Raw genomic sequence first — 6899 nt, forward strand, 5'->3', positions numbered from 1 at the left:
CGTTTAAAATACCCAACAACAGGAAAGAAAGAAAAAATCAAAAGTCCCCGTCATGAAAAAAAATTAGATAGAGCCCATATGTTTTCCTCTTCCTCTCTCTCTTATCCTCCAAATAAAAGAGATGATGCATAGGAGTGACCAAAAAAATTTAGAATTAGGATTTCCACCAATTCCTCATACTCCACACACTTGCACATCTCAATCAAGGTGTACGATTTGTATCTCCTCATGGTCCGGGCTTTGACTCAGCAATACAAGTGCCGTAAGTACGCCCACCTTTATAACTGCCCAAAACTCCACTCTCAGCCTTAGTGGTAAGGTTTAAAGGCAATGCCTCTGGTAAGGATTTCATACACATTGAGCGATTGAGAGAATCATTCGAGGAACTCATTTATTTTGCAAAACTTATAAAAAAACCTCCGGATTGATAGTCTATCAAAAGATGAATGATTGGTGAGTCTGTTACAACTGTTCTATCTTGCAACCACCCAAGAATTTGGAGAAGCTAAAAGCCCCATGGGAAATTAAGGTAAAGAGTGGATAGTATGACAACTTATTTAAATTGTGAATGAATGCTTTGTTATAGGCATGACACTCCTGAATTATATCGGCATAGTAGCAACTCCTGATCAACAACCATACTTAATTATCTGCTCGGGACGAGCAAAGGTTAAGCTTGGGGGTCTTGTTGGCAGTCACTATGGAGGATTTTATACTGCCAACTTAGACTAAAAAGAAGAGGAATAAACATATTTAAATCACATATGCTTTTGCTATTGGCATAGTTCCACTTGTACCATGGTATTTTGTTTTGCAGGATTTATAATATGACAAGTGGAAGAAAACAATAAAATAAAGAAAGCGCAAAAGACGAATTCACAAGTGCGCAATCAAAAATAAATAAGAAGCCCACCTTCAACATCGAACTAGACCCAATCATAACCGAAGCAGCAAAGGAGGTGCAGCAGGGAGCAAGCCACGCGAAGGCGGTGGCCAGGTGGGGCCCACAAGGTTGCGGGCGCACCTGGTTGCGGGCGCAACCTTGGTGGCAGCAAACCGGCCCCACCTTTCTCTTGCGGTTGCATGTCGCCATGCATAGGACGGTTTCACCTACTACCATATTTAGATCCCCCGAACCGTCCTAGTTGGGCTATAAATAGATGGCTCCCCCTCATTTGTAAAACACACATCATTTGGAATCTACATTTCCTCACACCTCTCACTTGTATCTTTAGTATTAGACTAGTAGTAGAGCAAGGCAAGAGCTACCAAGGAGAGCTTGTCTCCTAGGAAGAAAGGATCCTCTTGGTATGAATCATAATCAGTCTTCTTCCATGAGCAAGTTCTTGTTATCTTTATACAATTGTGCTTATGAACTAGAGTATAGTTATGTCTATATCATGTTCATAGTATATGAACTAGTTTTTAGTTCTTGTGCTATGTTCTTGATATATTCATCCCTGTTCTTCATCATTCATCTAACTTATATGAATAGAAGTAGAATTAGGGATGAGATGATGGTTCACTGGGCCATTCCGGTTGCTCTTAACCTAGCCTGTCAATCCGAAGGGTTGGGGCCCGTGGGGGTTAAGAGTTGTTTCCAAATACGTGAACATGGTGTTCAGGTATGCGAAGATCAGTGGATATGCGGGTATCCCACGGGCAAAGGGGTAGGTGGCAGGGTGGTGACAGCCCTGTCATCCTTCGTATTCCCCCACATTCGGATATTCGGTAGGAGTCATGTAAAGTCTCTATTTGCTGGCAGACCAACTATGGGGATCTCCCTATCATCTCAAACCTAATCCTATCTCTAGACATGCTAGTTAGATGACTTACTAACAGTTCTTAGCACAAGTTATATACAAACCATGCCTGCTCAGTAGTTATATTCTTTTATTCTTTATTTTATCTTTTATTCTTGAGGATGACCCACATGTGTGTCCACTATCTCCAAATATCATATCTTACCCCTATTTACTCTATGCCTACCATGCATTTTAATAAGTAATCATGTTATAACCATGCTAGATATAAATGCCTTCCTACGGGAATTATAAATACGACACCCATTTACGGGTTGAAATGCTACAATGATAGTTATGTGCACTTGCAGAGTTATTCTTATTTCATACCGAGCTATCGATTGGCGTACCTAAGTACCTTTACTGAAGATTTTAATCCTTGTGCACTCACCCGGCGTCGGGCCACAGCTTTGCATATCGTAAGTAAGGATGGTTAGGAAGGCCAATCTGGCATTACTAATCATCAGTACCAGACTGCACTGCCTAGGCCCGCGCCGTAAAGAGTCTTGGGTTATCATTCTGAAGTGATGGTGGTTAGGATATGCCAAGAACGTTTCTAGTGTTATCATTAGGGATAGACTCAAACTCTATCTTTAGTGGTTTCGCTAAGAAACGCCAACACTGACCTTGGTTTATTCAATCATATTTAATTGTGGTCTTATTTATTTATTGATGGTGATGTTATTATTCCATATTGTTATATGTGGTTAGCCCACAAATGTGAAGATGAAGTTGAATTATCATTGGTGGTGTATGTAATTTCATTGCAGCATGCCCAAGTGCATTGCATCATTCATTTATAACATCATGGGATGCATCTCCACACCTTGTTGGGTGTGCAAGCAGGAGACATATGCATTGCATTCATATGCATTCATGAGAAGTATGTTATTGAAGGGATTTTATCCATGTTACTATGAAGCTCTCTATTGTTGGCTATGTTCCAAATTGGAAGACCGTTACTTTAATTTGATATCATGTCAATTGGGAATACCATATTAAATTGATGTTAATTCAACTTGTGGTTTAAATAGCTTGTCAAAACAAGTTCGCTTGCTGAGATATTTCATCTCACCCTTGCTTTACTCAATCCAGGTACTTGATGCTTGCTTGGAAGTGAAGGGAATTAGTTGCACATCACACACTTCTTCATTTAGAGACCTTGTGTTTTAATAAATAATAATTTGGTTTGCTCAATGGATTTGAAGGCGATTGTTTAAAGTGTGGATGCTAAACTTGATTCCTGTTGAAGTGTTAGGATGTTCATTAATCCTAGTTTGGTATTTCAGTTATTTATATATTTTATTCTTTTGCTTGCTTTAAATGTAAAGGAGATATTGCCAAATTGTTTATTGGTTGTGTGCAGTTGTTGTTTGTGTAATTTAGTAGCATTCTAGTGTATTTGTGGTTTCCGGGGTGTTACACACCTGAATGAGAAGAACAAGGTGCTCCATGGGGAGGTAGGGCGCTTTATGGAGTGGTGGATAGGCCTGTGCTGGCAACAATAAGAGCAATAGCGAGGGCAAGGCAACTTCAAATGTGATATTGGGGGCATGATCTAATAACAAATAGAGAGGCACCTCTGCGGTTGTAGTGTTACAGCATACATAGCGCGATCTGAACAATTGTAGATTAGCAACCATAACAGACGTAATTTAACTGCCCATACATTTTTTCAGTCGCTTAATTAATTTAAAACACAAACTTATTTTTAAAAGCATGCATACCTTTTAAACTTAAACAAAAAACATACAATCTAAGATAAAAAGTAGTCTTGTATCAGCAAAAACCAAAATGGCAAAAAGAAATCAACCAGTTGTCTATGCTCTAAAAGTAGGGTGGAGTTACTGTTAGAAATACACAAGAAAAATAAACCAGAAGTATGGGAACTACAGTCCAATATCTATTGATAATCTAAGCATAAATAGACCATATTTATCTGCAATGATATTGATTTACATAAAAGGCTCACTCTAGTTGAAACATCTGTTGATTCGCGAAGGTGCTGACAATTTTTTTGGATAGGTGGCTAGTTAAATTTCCCTACATAAAACATTTCAAGTAGCACATGCCATTTCTTCAGAGTATACATGAATGCAAGATACAAGAAGAAACACTTGGAACCAAACAGATTGGAGAAGAACCTTGCCAAATTAAACAAAATAAGTAAGCCTACAACAGAAGGGGATTACAGTTACAGATGCGCATGGACAAAATTCATCTCAAGTGACATGTTGCTTTCCTGTTCGCCTCACTCATCTTGCTGCTTCTGATCAATCTATGACCAGCTTCCTGTCGGCACTGAGAGCCGCGGGTGCCGTCTCACTGGGGCGAGTGAGCTCAGTGAGCGGCGGTCGTTATGGGAGGCAGTCGCCAGCGAGAGGTGTGAGGAGGGACTGGTCCCAGATTTCTAATTTCAGATATTTTTTTCCTTTGGGTGAGAAGGTTAGAGAGATTGTGTGACTAATTACCCCAACCCACTGTCTGCAACCGCAAGTTGTGTGACTAATCCTAAATTTTCTTACAATCATGCAGATTGAAAGACGTGTGATGTCTCATTTTTGTTGGTAATAAAGTCCTTACTTTCTTATAGAGATAGTTTCTGACAGGTACGGTGTGCAAAGAGATATTTATCATACTTAGGCCTCAGCGTGGGCATTCGGTTTAAACCGACCATTCGGTTCGGTTTAATCGGTTGTTCAAAAATTCGGTTTCTCAAAATCAACAACCGTTCGGTTGCCTACCAAATCAAGAACCGATGAGTTCGGTTTCGGTTTCTTCCCTTCGGTTGTCGGTTTCAACCGAAGAAACTGAGTTCACGGCAATAGGCGGCGTGCGTACCTCGGCACCTCCCTCGCGGCTCTCTGCCTTCGCTTGCCTCGGTCGGACAGCCGCGCTCAAGGTGTCCGATGTCGCGCCACCTCGCCCGCCGTAGACTCGTCAATGATGTGCAGGCGTCGCCGGGCGACTCAACCGCCGTGGATGTGTCACCATGCCGCGGCCTTGCGACCTCACCACAATGCGCCGCCACGCGATGCGCCCCGCCGGCCGCCGCCGATGCGTAGGCGTCATAGCCTCGTGGCCTGGCCTGGCCGGCCGTCGCTGATTCATCACCCCTGCCTAGCGCCCCGCATCGAGCCCGACATCGATGAGCCGCCGCTCCAGCTCGATCTATTCTCGTGCTATGGTGAAGTGAAGTTACGATGAAAGGATAAGATGACACCGTGCCTGGGTGAGCGAGGGGATGGATGGATGGTGTTGCCGTGATGGGCCTCTTGTGATGGGCCTTTAGCCTTTTATGTGTACGATGCTTTGTGTTACATGCGGACGCAGAGAGGAGACGAGACAAGGATTCGTGCCTTGTCATTGCTTGCTCGGTTCCTCGGCTTTTCGGTTGGTTGGCCAGCAAAACCGAAGCCGAAGCCGATGACCGAACATGCCAGGAATTAAAACCGAAACCAAAACCGAAAACCGAAGAAACCGATATTTCGGTTCGGTTCGGTCCGGTTCGGTTTGGTTTCCGGTTTTCGGCTTTAAAGTGCCCAGTCTGACTTAGGCCTTATTTGGATGTTGTTGGATTCACCTCAATCCACATGCGTTGGGGTGGATTGAGATGGAATTTAGTTTGAGTTCTACTCCAATTCACCCCAACGCATGTGAATTGATGCTTGCTAACAACATTGAAACAAGGCGTTAGTGAGTGAATTAATCAATGATTTGTTCCGTCAGTCGATATTTAGTTGCATGTACGTCCTCAGAAACCATGTTTTCTTGGGTATGTGAATACAGTCAAGCGCTTTTTTTTTGGTTCGCTGCGTACTTTAGCAGTTCTTTTCGTTTTCTTGTATTTCGCTAAGCAGTTCTGAGAAATATAATCTAACCCCTCAATTATACATAGATGGTTACAACAGCTTACTGATCTTTGGGACTGCCTTTAAGTTTTATCCCTTCTCTGAATCTGCTATTATGTGTAGGAATATTGCCTTAGAAATCTGATGCCTCTCACGCTGAACTAAACCTTGGTTAGTATCTCAAATCTCTCCATGTAGCTTATGTCAAATGCCGTTTTCAGCTCAGCAATCAACATGTCTTTCTTCTCAACCAAATCTTTTCCAGGCTTACTACATTAACTTTGTGCAGTAGCATAAACTGTGTTTTGGTCCTTTAATTTTGTTCGTTTGCCTTCTTTGCTGTTCTATATATATGCAATAGGTCTTCCCATCGGGCTCATCTTAGTGGACAGTAGGAGGAGGAGCACAACAGATGCATCTGACCGATGGGTAAGCAGTTTAGCAGCAAGCTGCTAAGGTTCAGTCTTCATGTCGTGAACCGTCACTTTCTTGCTTCTCTAACCAATCATGTAATCAAGACCTGTTTATCCATACAACAACTTATTCTTATTATGCTCAGTTCATGCATCGGTTACACTCTCACGTGACTTACAGTCATTACTTTACTGGTTTTGAACGTTGTTTATCTGAATGAAATCCAACAACCGGTTCAAAACCTGGGCCTGGCATGGTTATGCGGCCCTGTTTAGTTCCCCTTTTTTGCAAAAAGTGTTGGTGTTTTAGCGCATCTTTTTGCAAAATTGATCTAAACACCCCTGCCAAAGTTTGAAAAAAGACGACCTTGTAAAGTTTTAGTATTTGGGACACTTGAGGCCCAAAATCATGCAAAATTGCCTTGGGCCGTGAGCTGCCTCTCTTCTCCTTTTAATATGGTGCTACAGAATGCCAAAACTTTTGGTGCATCTAAACACCTCATCTAAAATTTACGATGTCAAAACTTTTGGTGTCAAATCTTTTGGCATAGCTGGGGAAACTAAACAGATCCTTATTTTCTGAACCATGTTGTGCCGAGTCTTATGATTACTCTGACGATATAGACATGTCCAAACCTTTGGTACCTTAACATTTGGGTATGGGTGCTAAATTTTTTTTGCTCACTGGAATATTATTAGGCGTCAGTACTGATTTGTTTTTTCGCTAGAGTAGCAGCTCATTTTGCACCAGTACTGATATTTAGCTGCCTCTAGGTAAGCAAACAGAACCTGAGACATCAACTCATACAACTGAAGTGAAGCTTGACAGTACA

Source organism: Sorghum bicolor, chromosome 1, assembly GCF_000003195.3.
Source record: "Sorghum bicolor cultivar BTx623 chromosome 1, Sorghum_bicolor_NCBIv3, whole genome shotgun sequence".
Taxonomy (NCBI): Eukaryota; Viridiplantae; Streptophyta; class Magnoliopsida; order Poales; family Poaceae; genus Sorghum; species Sorghum bicolor.